Raw genomic sequence first — 14,039 nt, 5'->3', positions numbered from 1 at the left:
GGGTTTCAAGTGGTGCAGCCTCGTTCCTACTGATCTGTTATTGAGACCAATACAAACCATTATGTTTTTTCCTGACCTCTACAAATTGGATTTTATTACAAGACCAGAGACTCATATTTTGCTTTCTTTCCTTTACTACTTAAATGCAGTATTTAAAAGCATATAGATATACATAACAAAAAACTGTCAACATTTGAAAAAAGACAGTGAAACAGTATACAGACCAGTGACCAATAACATAGGAGAACTGGTTAAACAAAAACAAAGTGACCAATCAGCTCAAACATATAGCTAATAAACTGTCCAAAATCAAACCCCAACTCCTCTTTCTTTTACTGCTTACAGAAGAGATAAGTATTTCAGTTTTTTCTCTTGAAATAAATTTATATTATTATTCGTTTTCTTTTGATTTCAATTTAGTTTAGTGTTTATTGTACTTGTTCTTATTGCTCCGTTTCCGTTTTTCCTTTTTTAACATATATTTTTTCTGTGTGGCTTTTAATTTTGTTGTTTCACCATTTATATGTGTTACTATTGCTCCGGTTTAACATTTGTTAATGTTTGTCTTTTTACCCCCTCTTTTTCCCTTCTTACTGTCCGTTTTTATCTCTCCATCTGAATCGGATCCTCCATTTTGTCCCTCGGGCTGGCGCGCATGCGCACTGGCTTCCTCTGTCTTGCTGCGTCACACGCCCGCCCTCTAGCTCAGTCTGAGTTTTTCTTCCCGGTCAGTCGCAACTTTGTTGCAAGCGTTTGAAAAACAAATTTCTTCAAAACTATTTTACGTTCTCTGTCTCCATCTAGTGACTATTTGTCACTTTCATTTTTAACTTATTTATTTAATACACAATTTATTTATAAATTTTTGTCTTTGATCTTATTATCAGTTTTGGGTCAATTCTCACTCTATATTTTTTCTTATAATTAGCTTTATTTGTTAAATCATTTTATTCATTATTTCATTATTATTTATTTATTTCTTATTTTAAAATATGTCTCAAACTTCTGAAAATATTTCTCTCAATGCAGAGAATGTACAAAACATGATAGATTCTTCAATGAATTCTATGCTGGAAAAAATTTCACTTTTAATTAATAAATCTAATTCAAAAAAGGCTGTTAAAAGAAAAAGAACAGTTTCCAGCGCTATTACTGCGAGTAAAAAGTTGCTGAAAAAATCTCGCCAACTTGCTTCCAGCTCTGTTATTCCTTGCAGGAAAGGAAGCAAAACCCCTGCTATCCCCTCTACTCCCAAGAGGTCACTTATGGGAGAGGCTTTGGCCACAGAAAATAATACTGACTATGTCTCATCTACAGACGTTAATTCTGATTCCTCTTTGGACTCAGATAATTCCAATAAAATTTTAAACTATATTTCTTCTGAGGATTCTTCGGCTTCTCCGAAGGTCAAAAAATTTAAAAAGTCTTTAAAGAAATCTAAACACTGTAAGACAGATTCTGATGAGAAAATATTTTATGATTGTCTAGGTAATCCTAGGTTTAATGCGGATGAACTACATCATCCTAGATCTGCTGAGTGGTGCCCAACTAATGATATAGCAGATTTCATTGATTTTCAGTTACGCCAACCTTTAAAAAGGGACTCTAGGAATAAAATGAGAGCCGAATGTCCCAGACCTATTCTCCCTAACAATGCCTGTTGTACCCCTGAGGTGGATCCTAAGATTCTGAAATTTATTGGTTCCCCTGGGTTTAAATTAAAGAAAGGAATGGATAGGGCCTGGAAGATATGCCAGGACAAAATGTTGGATTCTGTAGGTCCTTTATCAAAACTTTTTGATATGGCAGAACAGGCTGTTTACGATAATACTTTAATGGACCCTGTAGTGGTTAGGGAGTGGTTACAGAGGATGCTCAGTTTCATCGGAAATGCTAATTCCGCTATGTATACTGAGCGTAGAAGAAATATCTTGAGGAGAATTGACCCTAGAGTCTGCGATTTCGCAGTTAATGAAATTCACCCTGATACCAATGGTTTACTATTTGGAGACACCTTTATTAAGGAGTTAAATAATTATGTTAACACCTTTTCGAATCTTAATAAAGTGAGAACATCCATGAAGAAAATTTTTTATCAAGACCGTTTTTCTGATCAGGCCGGGAAAGGAAGAGGCCGTTTTCCCGGCCGTCCATCATATCCCAATAGGTCTCAATATTCACACCAACAGTTTCAATATCAACAGAGACAATTTCAAAACCCAACCTCTTCAGGTTTCTTCCCATCCAGAGGAAGATTCTGGAATCCACGCCTACAAAGATCAAGACAAAGATCCCGTACCCCTCAAGGTAAATCTTTTTCCTCCCTTTCATGTTTCTTCCCTAAACATTATAGGAGGCAGAATCTCTCTTTTTACTCAAAATTGGAATCTCATAACTACAGATCTATGGGTTCTTCAAACAATTTCAGGTCTTTTTATAGATTTTATTTCTACTCCTATTCAAAATTCTCTTCCTCTTCCAATAAAATTTTCTATTTCAGACAGAACTCTAGTTCAAAACGAAATTTCATCCCTTCTTTCAAAACAGGCTATAGAACCAGTTTTGGATCCTCAGGACTGTTTCTTAAGCAATCTTTTTCTCGTAAAAAAGAAAAATGGTCAATATCGTCCGGTCATAAATTTAAGATCCTTAAATTCTTTCGTTGTCTATCAACATTTCAAAATGGAAGGAATTCATCTTCTCAGAGAATGCCTTTTGGACAACGATTATTTAGTCAGGTTAGATCTGACAGACGCATATCTTTCAGTTCCAGTGGCTCAGGAACACAGGAAATATCTCTCTTTTGTTTGGGAAGGAAAAGTTTGGAATTTCACTTGTATGCCTTTTGGTCTATCTTCGGCCCCCTGGATTTTCACCAAATTAATGAAGCCAATTATTACTTGGCTTCGTCTGAGAGGTATTCGTCTTATAATCTATTTAGACGATATTTTAATCATGAATCAGTGTTCTGTCATTTTAAAATCTCAAATTCAACTTACTATTCATATTTTAGAAAGTTTGGGCTTTTTAATCAACAAAGAGAAATCAGTTCTCTCTCCAACAAAATCTCTAACCTTTTTAGGCTTTCAAATAGATACTGTGAATTCTACTCTCAGTCTTCCCAAAGAAAAAATAGTAAATATCAAGAAAGAAATTTCAAAAACTCTTTCTTTATCTTTAGTTCCCATCAGGACTATAGCCAGGATAGTAGGGTTACTCTCATCCTCTATTCAGGCTATTTTCCCTGCTCCACTCCATTACAGGGAACTTCAACGTTTAAAAATTTTTCATCTTCAGAAAGGTCTGTCTTATTCTCATTTAATTCATTTATCTTCAGAAGCCAAGGAAGAACTTTCATGGTGGCTCTCTCACATAGAAGCTTGGAACGGGAGAGCCATTTTCGGAAAAGCTCCAGATTTGATTATAGAATCCGATGCCAGTCGCTCGGGCTGGGGAGCTCGTTGCGGTCCTTCAATCACAGGCGGAAAATGGTCTTCGGAAGAAAAGCGTTTTCATATAAATTGCTTAGAACTTTTGGCAGGCTCTTTTGCAGTCAAAAGTTTTGTCAAAGATTCTTTTCCTGTGTCCATTTTACTCAGAATGGACAATATTTCAGCTGTTCGTTACTTGAATCGTCTCGGTGGTACAAAATCGAGAGATTTATCGATTATTACGAAAGATTTCATTCATCTTTGCTTGGACAGAAATATTTCGGTCAAAGCAGAATACATTCCAGGCCTATCCAACGTCGCGGCGGATTGGGGTTCCAGATATCTGACAGATTCCAGCGATTGGAAACTTCATCATCAAGTGTTTCAGTCGCTTCAGTCTCTCAGAGGACCCTTCTCGATAGATCTGTTTGCTTCGAGACTGAATTTTCAGATTCATCCTTATTTCAGTTGGCGTCCAGATCCAGATGCTCTAGCGATAGATGCTTTTCTCCACCAGTGGCCTCGTCAGTCAGCTTACGCGTTCCCTCCATTCTCCATGATTCAGAGAATAATTTCGGTAGTCCGACGGGATCTTCTTTCAATTCTTCTGATCACTCCCCTGTGGCCATCTCAACCTTGGTACCCATCTCTGCTAGAACTATCTGTCAACCATCCGGTTCTTCTTCCTATTTTTCCTCTTCTATTGTCAGATCCAGAAGGTCTTCCTCACGACCTTATTCTTCAAGGATCTCTTCGTCTCATAGCCTGGTCAATTTCGGGCAACCTTCATCTCTCCAGGGCTTATCACAACAAGCTCAAGATCTTCTCAAAGACTCATTGGCTCCAGGGACCAAAAAATGTTATTTTTCCGCATGGACCAGATGGTCTGGCTGGTGCTTGGAGAGAAGTTTGGATCCCCTTTCAGTTGATGTAACTTTTATTATTAATTTTCTTACGTCTCTTTTTGAATCAGGCTTAGCTTATAGAACTATTAATGTTTCTAGATCTGCTATTTCTGCCAAACATTCTTTTATTAATAATTTTCCTGCAGGTCAACACCCTTTAGTTTGTAAACTAATGAAAGCTATAAAACTTAAAAGACCTCCTACTCCTAAATATTCTTCCTTCTGGGATGTAGACCTCGTTTTTTCTCTTTTTAAATCTTGGCCTTCTAATGAATTTTTATCTCTTAAGCAACTTTCTACTAAATTAGCTACTCTTTTATGTCTAATTTCTTTTCGCAGAGTTTCGGACGTTAGAGCTTTAGATTATAATTCTAAACGTTTCACTCCTGAAGGTGTTACCTTCTTTATTTCTAAAAGAACTAAATCTTTTTCAACTTCTATATTTTATCCTTATTTACCTAATGAACCTTTGCTTTGTGTAGTGTTGTGTTTAAAAGAGTATGAACGTAGAACTTCTGTTTTTCGTACTTCTTCTTCTATTCAACTTTTGTTGTCTTTTGTTCCTCCTCATTTACCTGTTTCTTCTATCTCTATTGCCAGGTGGGTTAAATGGGTTATGAGTGAAGCATGTATTGATTTATCTTTTTCTGCTCACTCTGTTAGAGGATCAGCCGCTTCTAAAGCATTTTTAAAAGCTGCCACCCTTCAACAAATTTTGGATGCAGCTGACTGGTCTTCAGATTCGATTTTTAAACAATTTTATTTTAAACCCATTGAACATGCCTCGCTTCATTTATTTTGTTAGTTGCTTTAAACTAGCAAAATATGAGTCTCTGGTCTTGTAATAAAATTCGGATTATCCTAAGTTATGAAGGTATAATCTAGATTTTATTAAAGACACAGAGACGAGTATTTTCCCACCTCTTCTTCTTCTTCTTCTTCTTTAATTTCCCTCCCCTTTTTTATATATGTTATAATATTATAATTCTTTTCATTATATATTTATTTTAGTTACCAATCCATAAACAGGATACCATCTTGGATGGATTTATCCCTTCTCATCTATCTGATTGGTCACCTCATCTATCAAGTTCATCTCATCCTCTACAAAATTCAAGTTGGTGGTGTTCTTCCTCCTTTCATTGGAAACCTTCTCTTCGGATGGTCAACATATCCTGGATTTCTATCTTCAGTCTTCTTTGTTTCCTGTTTGGTTGGTGTTGTTTGATCATCATGGACTGTTTTCTTCCTTCATCTGATATCAAGAAAGAGGAGTTGGGGTTTGATTTTGGACAGTTTATTAGCTATATGTTTGAGCTGATTGGTCACTTTGTTTTTGTTTAACCAGTTCTCCTATGTTATTGGTCACTGGTCTGTATACTGTTTCACTGTCTTTTTTCAAATGTTGACAGTTTTTTGTTATGTATATCTATATGCTTTTAAATACTGCATTTAAGTAGTAAAGGAAAGAAAGCAAAATACTCGTCTCTGTGTCTTTAATAAAATCTAGATTATACCTTCATAACTTAGGATAATCCGAATTTAACATCGCCATTGGCATACCAGTATCTGACTTTGCCAAAACCTTTTCAGGTGCGTCCCCATAAGACACCCCCTTGGGTTTTCTTTTCCTAATATATGCTGTTTAGTTATTTATGCAAATGTTATCTTATGAGCATGGCCGGTACTTTTTTTTCCAGAAAAGGGGGCAACCCAGTGTCAGTTGACCATCAAGAGTGACCTTTATTGATTAAAGGATTGTGAAAGGGAGTCTCTTGGGCCTTCTGGGATGTTTACTGTGAACTTTGCTGGATCTACAAATATTATTCCTTCATAATGAAAGACAAATGCAATACAATAATAACTGGTACTTAATAAGAAGGTACAAGTGAAGCTTCCATAGACTGGAGTTATCACAGAAAAACTTTCTGGCAATTTATTTTCAATATTTTGGAAGAGAGAAACTTGTTAACCCTTTCTTTAGGTTTAACTCTCTAGTGTTTCCAATCCTGGATTAATTCCACTTTAATTTATCTTTTATTTATACACAATAAAATCCCATTTTTTACCCTTCAATATCTGTAAATGTATTTCCATAAATGTTAAAATTGCCTTATTTGCTGACAGACTAATCAATTCAAAACAAATTCAGAACAAAAAAATATTTGGCTATGCATGAACAGTTTTCTTTTAATTTCAATGCATTGCATAAACTAATAATTTCTTCACGTTTATAAAGTAAATCCACTCTCCCACCTCAGTCACTTCTATTCACATTGTGGGCAAGAAACCCTCATTGATATCAACCATTTTCTGCTCTGCTTTGTTGTAACAAAGAAGGGTGCACAAACCAGTTCATATCTTAGTTTTACTGGGCAGTGCAAGGAGATATTAGATAAATGAATAAATCATACAATGTAATCTGTGCAGTGCTGACACCACACCCTGATGTTCTACAGATGCACAGTATTGCTACTTTTTTTTCAGTCCATCAATCAGCAGATATAAAAGCTCTTACTTAAATCCAATTTGCTTCTTAAAGGGACAGTCTACCCTAGAATTGTTATTGTTTAAAAAGATAAATAATCCCTTTATTACCCAATCCTCAGTTTTGCTTAACCAACACTTTTTACCTCTGTGATAACCTTGTGTGTAAGCTTCTGCAGACTGACCCTTTATTTCAGTTCTTTTGCATTTTAGCCAATTAGTGCACTGAGATAAAAGGCGGCCTTCAATGGCTTCTAAATTAGCATATGAGCCTACCTAGGTTAAGTTTTCACCAAATAATACCAAGAGAACAAAGCAAATTTGGTGATTAAATTAAATTGGAAAGTTGTTTAAAATTGCATGCCCTATCATGAAAGTTTAATTTTGACTAAACCTATTTAATCGCCGACACTAACTAAACCTATTAACCCCTAAACGTACACCCACATCACCAACACTAACTAAAACACTAAATAAACCTATTAACCACTAAACCGCCGTACACCCATATCGCCAACAATAACTAAACCTATTAGCCCCTAAACCGCCGTCCCCACATTGCAACAATTTTAATTAAACTATATTAACCCCTAAACCTAACACCCCCTAACTTTAACATAATTAAAATAGACCTAAGTTAAAGTTACAATTATTAACTAACTACCTATTTAAAAATAAATACAAACTTACCTGTAAAATAAAAATAAAACCTAAGCTTAAAGGGACACTGAACCCAATTTTTTTCTTTTGTGATTCAGATAGACCATGCAATTTTAAGCAACTTGAAATTTTATTTATTCTCTTGGTATCTTTATTTGAAAAGCAAGAATGTTAGTTTAGATGCTGGCCCATTTTTGGTGAACAACCTGGGTTGTTCTTGCTGATTGGTGGATAAATTAACCCACCAATAAATAAGTGCTGTTCAGGGTCTGAACCAAAAATTGGCTGGCTCCTTAGCTCATATGCCTTCTTTTTCAAATAAAGATAGCAAGAGCACAAAGAAAAATAGATATTAGAAGTAAATTAGAAAGTTTCCTAAAATCGCATGCTCTATCTGAATCACAAAAGAAAAATTGGGGTTCAGTGTCCCTTCAAACTAATAAAACCTAACATTAATTAAAATAAAAAACCTAACATTACTAAAAATAAAAAAACCTTACATTACTAAAAATACAAAAAAACTTACATTACTAAAAATAAAAAAACTAACATTACTAAAAAATTTAAGCTACAATTACAAAAAATAATAAATACTAAAATTACAAAAATTAAAAAAACTATCTTTACAAAAAATAAGAAACGAAATTATCCAATACAATAAAAAATATTCCTATTCTAATATCCCATTTAAAAAAAAACAACAAACAAACAAAAAAAAACAATCTATAATAAACTACCAAGGGCCCTTAAAAGGGCCTTTTGTAGGGCATTGCCCTAAAGTTAACAGCTCTTTTGCAAAAAAATAAAAGCAAACACCCCTTAACATTACAAACCCCCCCAAAACCACAAAATAAAAAACCTAACTAAAAAAAAACTAATCTACCAATTGCCCTGAAAAGGGCATTTGTATGGGCATTGCCCTTAAAAGGGCATTCAGCTCTTTTATTGCCCTTAAAAGGGCATTCAGCTCTTTTTCAACCCATTAAAATAAAATATCCCTAATCAAAAACAAAAAAAAACCCAAAAAACAAAAAAAACTTACACTAACCCCAAAATCAGTACTGAAAAAATGCTGAAGTCCGGCGAAAGATCTTTATCCCAGCGTCGAAGCATCTTCATCCAGGCGGCTCCATCTTCATCCATCGTGGGACCGGCATCTTCTATCTTCTTCATCCCTGCGGAGGTGGAGTGGTCGGTTGATGCACAGAGGCGGAGGTCCAGGCAGAGGTCCAGGGGGAGTTCCATCTTTCCAACGTGGAGGTCTTCTTCATGTGATCGACCGCCGCACACTGAAGATTGAATGCTAGGTTCCCCCTTTTATATCGGGGTACCGTTGCATTCCTATTGGCTGAAAAATTTAAATCAGCCAATAAGAATGAGAGCTGCTTAAATCTTATTGGCTGTTCAAATCAGCCAATAGGATTTAAGCAGCTCTCATTCCTATTGGCTGATTTGAATCAGCCAATAGGTATGAGAGCTGCTTAAATCCTGTTGGCTGTTCAAATCAGCCAATATGATTTAAGCAGCTCTCATTGATTCCTATTGGCTGATTTAAATTTTTCCATATAAAATATAAAAGAGGTACCTTGCGTTCAATCTTCAGTGTGTGGTGGTCAATCGCATGAAGAGGCCCTTCACGCCAGACCGATGGAACTCCATCTGGACCTCTGCCTGGACCTCCGGCTCCGCGCATCCATAGACCGCACCGCCTCCGCTGGGATGAAGAAGATAAAAGATGCCGGTCCCTCGATGGATGAAGATGGAGACGCCTGGATGAAGATGCTTCGCCGCTGTGATGAAGATCTTTTGCTGGACTTCAGCAACTGTGAGTACCGTTTTTAGGCTTAATGTTAGGTATTTTTTTTGTTTTTTTGGGATGTTTTTTTTTTTTTAGATTAGGGCTTTTTTTATTTTAATGGGCTGAAAAATTAGCTGAATGCCTTTTAAATGGCAATGCCTAAACAAATGCCTTTTTCAGGGCAATGGGTAGGTTAGTTTTTTTTTTTTTAGTTAGGTTTTTTTTATTTTGTGGGTTGGGGGTTTGTAATGTTAGGGGGTGTTTGTAATTTTTTAGCAAAAGAGCTGTTAACTTTAGGGCAATGCCCTACAAAAGGCCCTAGAATAGGAATAATTTTTATTATTTTGGATAATTTCGTTTGTTATTTTTTGTAATGGGATTTTTTTTCGGGGGTGTTTTTTTTTTTAGATTAGGCATTTTTTATTTCTAATAGGTCGAAAAAGAGCTAAATGCCCTTTTTTGGGCAATGGAAAGATTAGGTTTATTTTTATTTTGTGGGTTTGGGGGGGGATTGTAATGTTAGGGGGTGTTTGTTTTTATTTCTTTGCAAAAGAGCTGTTACCTTTAGGTCAATGCCCTACAAAAGGTCCTTTTAAGGGCTCTTGGTAGTTAATTTTAGATTATGGTTTTGTTTAAATGGGGTATTAGAATAGGAATAATTTTTATTGTTTTGGATAATTTCGTTTGTTATTTTTTTAATGGTAGTTTTTTTTATTTTTTGTAATTTTATTGTTTATAATTATTTGTAAATGTAGTTCTTATTTTTTAGTAAACTTAGTTTTTTTATTTATAGTAATGTTAGGTTTTATTATTTTTAGTAATGTTAGGTTTTATTTTTTATTTCACAGGTAAATTTGTATTTATTTTAACTAGGTAGTTAGTAAATAGTTATATTGTAGCTATCTTAGATTTTATTTTTATTTCACAGGTAAGTTTGTATTTATTTTTAAATAGGTAGTTAGTTAATAATTGTAACTTTAATTTAGGTCTATTTTAATTATGTTAAAGTTAGGGGGTGTTAGGTTTAGGGGTTAATATAGTTTAATTTAGGTTGTTGCGATGTGGGGGGCGGCGGGTTAGGGGTTAATAGATTTAATTAGTGTTGGCTTTTTGGGTGTACAGCGGTTTATACACCCAGTGTTGGCGAACTGCAATTTAGCGGTTAATAGGTTTAGTTAGTGACGGAGATGTCTGGGAACTGCGGTTTAGTGGTTAATAGGTTTAGTTAGTGTCGGAGATGTCAGGGAGCTGCGTTTTAGGGGTTAATAGGTTTAGTTAGTGTTGGCGATGTTTGGGAACAGCGGTTTAGGGGTTAAAGGGACATTATACACTCATTTTTTCTTTGCATAAATGTTTTGTAGATGATCTATTTATATAGCCCATAAAGTTTTTTTTTTTAATTAAAGTATAGTTTTGCTTATTTTTAAATAACATTGCTCTGATTTTCAGACTCCTAACCAAGCCCCAAAGTTTTATGTGAATACGCTCGACTACCTACTCCAGCTTGCTCCTGTTTGTGTAAAGGGTCTTTTCATATGCAAAAGAAGGGGGAGGGGGGGAGTGTCTTATTTGCCACTTGCAGTGGGCTTTCCAGCTACCTTTTCAACAGAGCCAAACTGACAGCTTCTAAGTAAGTTTTTAAACAGTTTTATACTGGATTTTTATATCAGTATCTGTGCATATTATTCTTTATAGTAGTGTCTATTACATGCAGTTATATGAAAATGAGTGTATACTGTCCCTTTAATAGCTTTAGTTAGTGTTTTAGTTAGTGTCGGCGATGTCGGGGAACGGTTTAGGGGTTAATAGGTTTAGTTAGTGTCGGCAATGTCAGGGTTTTAGATAATTTTGTTTCGGCAATCAGCAGCATATTAGTTATGTTAAGTCATTTTTTCAGATCCTTTTGTTTTAAAACTTTAGAATAGAATAATGAGTGTGCATAAAGAATAGATCGGAAATAACGAACGGATCAGAAAAAAACAATTTAACTTAACATAACTAATTTGCTAAAACATTTTTTTTTTTAAAACTTAACTAAACTAATTTGCAGAAATAAAATTATTTATTTAACTGCTGAAAACGAAACGAAACAATTTTTTTTGCGTTGCACATGTCTAATTTAAACAGCCCCTTTTTATTATATGCCCCAAAAATAAAATTAATAGCTTTAGAACTTTTTTCAGTACCTAAATATTGACTGTCCTAAAATTAGAAACCTAAGATTTTAGTTACCATATTTAAAAAAAAAATTTAAATAGTCTTTATAACTCAGATTTTAATCATAAGGAAGATCATAGGTATATAGAACTCATTTGAAAAAAACATATTAATCTGTCTAAAATGGACCAAGCAAGTAATTCATGTGGACACATGAAAAGTAATGTAAACTATATATGTTAGGCCTGGTGCTTTTACCCCTATATCCCCTACTAGGTTATGTTCATTTTATAATGTATAGAGGTGAGGTAGGTGACACAGTAATCTAAATAATTCTTGTATAGAGTTTAAAAAAAAATGCTATACATGTGTCTACTATTCCTAATATAGGGTAAAGATGTGGCTGATATATAAACTCATAAGACTCTTATTTAACTTATCTTTTTATGTATATTTGTGGTACTAAAGAAGGGTAAGAAGTATTCAGGACCTTGAAAATTACTTGATAAAATTAAGGTTCAGCATAACTTTTATACCTCAGAAAGGAGATGGGTATTGCAGTGTGGATAGGATGGCCATATTACCACTTTAAAACAGGACACATATGAAAAATACATATGTCAGGGTTCTTAAAATGTAACATTATTCAAAATATTTCTTTCAGCAGCCCTGACATATGTATTTTTCATATGTGTCCTGTTTTAAAGCGGCAATATGGCCACCCTAAGCGTGTGTAATGTTGGTCACTAGAAGACCCCATCATAAAACAGGATTAAACTCTGAACTGTGTGCTTGTTTCATTTTGTAATTTGAGTGGTGTAGATGTTCTGGTTTAACATAATCTCTGATTGAGCCATGAGTTATAAAACTTGTGATTGTGCCATAAGCAATTAAAATTATTTAAACACGTTTTGCATTTTTTATGTATATTATTTTTTTGTTTTCTTAATTTCAATGAAAGCATATTTATCTTTTAGCTTAGTGCAATTGAGGGGTGTCTCTGTAACTTTAAGGTACATGTTGAAAGTAAAAACGATGACCCTTTAACCTAGAAAACTGTTCTGATAACTCCCTAGTGGCTCAGGCCCAAAGCATATACCAACCCTTTGAAAATAATGATAAATTGTTGATGTTTTATTATATAATTATTAGTTTAGCCATGTTTCTCTTGCATGTATTTATTTCAGATGCAGCTATTTTATATAAAATATGCTGTACATATTCAAGAAAACGTGGTAAAATATTCACCCTGGTTCCAAAACTGGAGGGAAGCTGAGCGAGGTCAGAAGCCATAGAAAGCCACATCACAAACCATAAATGGTGCCTTAAGGTCTACTGTCTTTTTACTGGGCTATAAAAAGAGAAGTGGAGCCCAACCGCACTAATGTTTGTGTTTGGCAAATATATTCATATATCAATGCTCAGGCCAGAACACTGTCAGTGAGTTAACTTCTTCCCTACCACCAATGCTAATAATGCAGCTGGTTAAAGATAGACAACATTCATAATATGTGTGCTAAAAAGGGCTCTATTTTATATTCAATTACTTTTAATGAGCACATATTAAATAATCTTATTTTTTGCAAGCCTAGTATACGCACATGCAGCATTACAGGTTAGGCATGTCTGTGCAATATGTGATCAGTATTTTTTCACACAATAAAGATGGTTTCTTTGTAGTCATTATGGAAAAAACAAATGTAAAATATAGAGCTGTAATTTGCGTTACAGTAGGGTGTAGACCTTTTCAGCACAGGTGTTTCAGGTTATAAGAGAATATTTTATAAGCGCTTAATAGGGCCCTTAACAAGTCTGGGGGGGTAGATTTATCATAGCGCGAGCGGACATGATCCGATGTAGCGTATCATGTCCACCGCACATCGATAAATGCCGACAGCATAAACTGTTGGCATTTATCATTGCACCAGCAGTTCTTGTGAACTACTGGTGCAATGCCACCCCCTGCAGATTGGCGGCCGCTAGCAGGGGGTGTCAATCAACCCAATCATATTTGATCAGGTTGATTTCTATCTGCAGCCTCAGAGCAGCCGGACCAGTTATGGAGCCTGAAGGCTCGTGCAGAAACAAAGCTTGATAAATTGGCCCCTATGTCTACACTGTTTAACTATTATCTATTATATCTACATGAGCTGAATTTAAAACTTTAGTGAAATTAGATTTTCTTAAATTATAATGAGGTTCAATAAGGTTACAAAATATTACTTTTATAATATCAAGTTAGGGGAGATGCGGCCTAGTGTATTGGCAAATGCAAAAATGGCAGATATTCCAATCGTTATGTCATTTGCTTGATGGTCCTGATTTGAGAACTCTGTCCTATTGTCTCTCTCTCTCCAATATTTATGCCCCAGTCAAGTCAAAATTAAAATGTAATTAGTTCAGATAGAGCATGCAATTTTTTTTTTTTTCAACTTCACTTTTATTGAGGCTCAATACGTTAAGTAATACAGAAACAAGGCAAAACAAACAAAAAAGATAAAAGAAGAACATTAAATCATGGACATGGCAATAACATTCTTATTACAGATCACTTCTATCTATTATATCACAAAAGCAAATAACTTAACGTACCACATTACA

The sequence above is a fragment of the Bombina bombina genome, chromosome 1, assembly GCF_027579735.1.
Source record: "Bombina bombina isolate aBomBom1 chromosome 1, aBomBom1.pri, whole genome shotgun sequence".
NCBI lineage: Eukaryota > Metazoa > Chordata > Amphibia > Anura > Bombinatoridae > Bombina > Bombina bombina.
Note: the sequence above shows the minus strand (reverse complement) of the source record.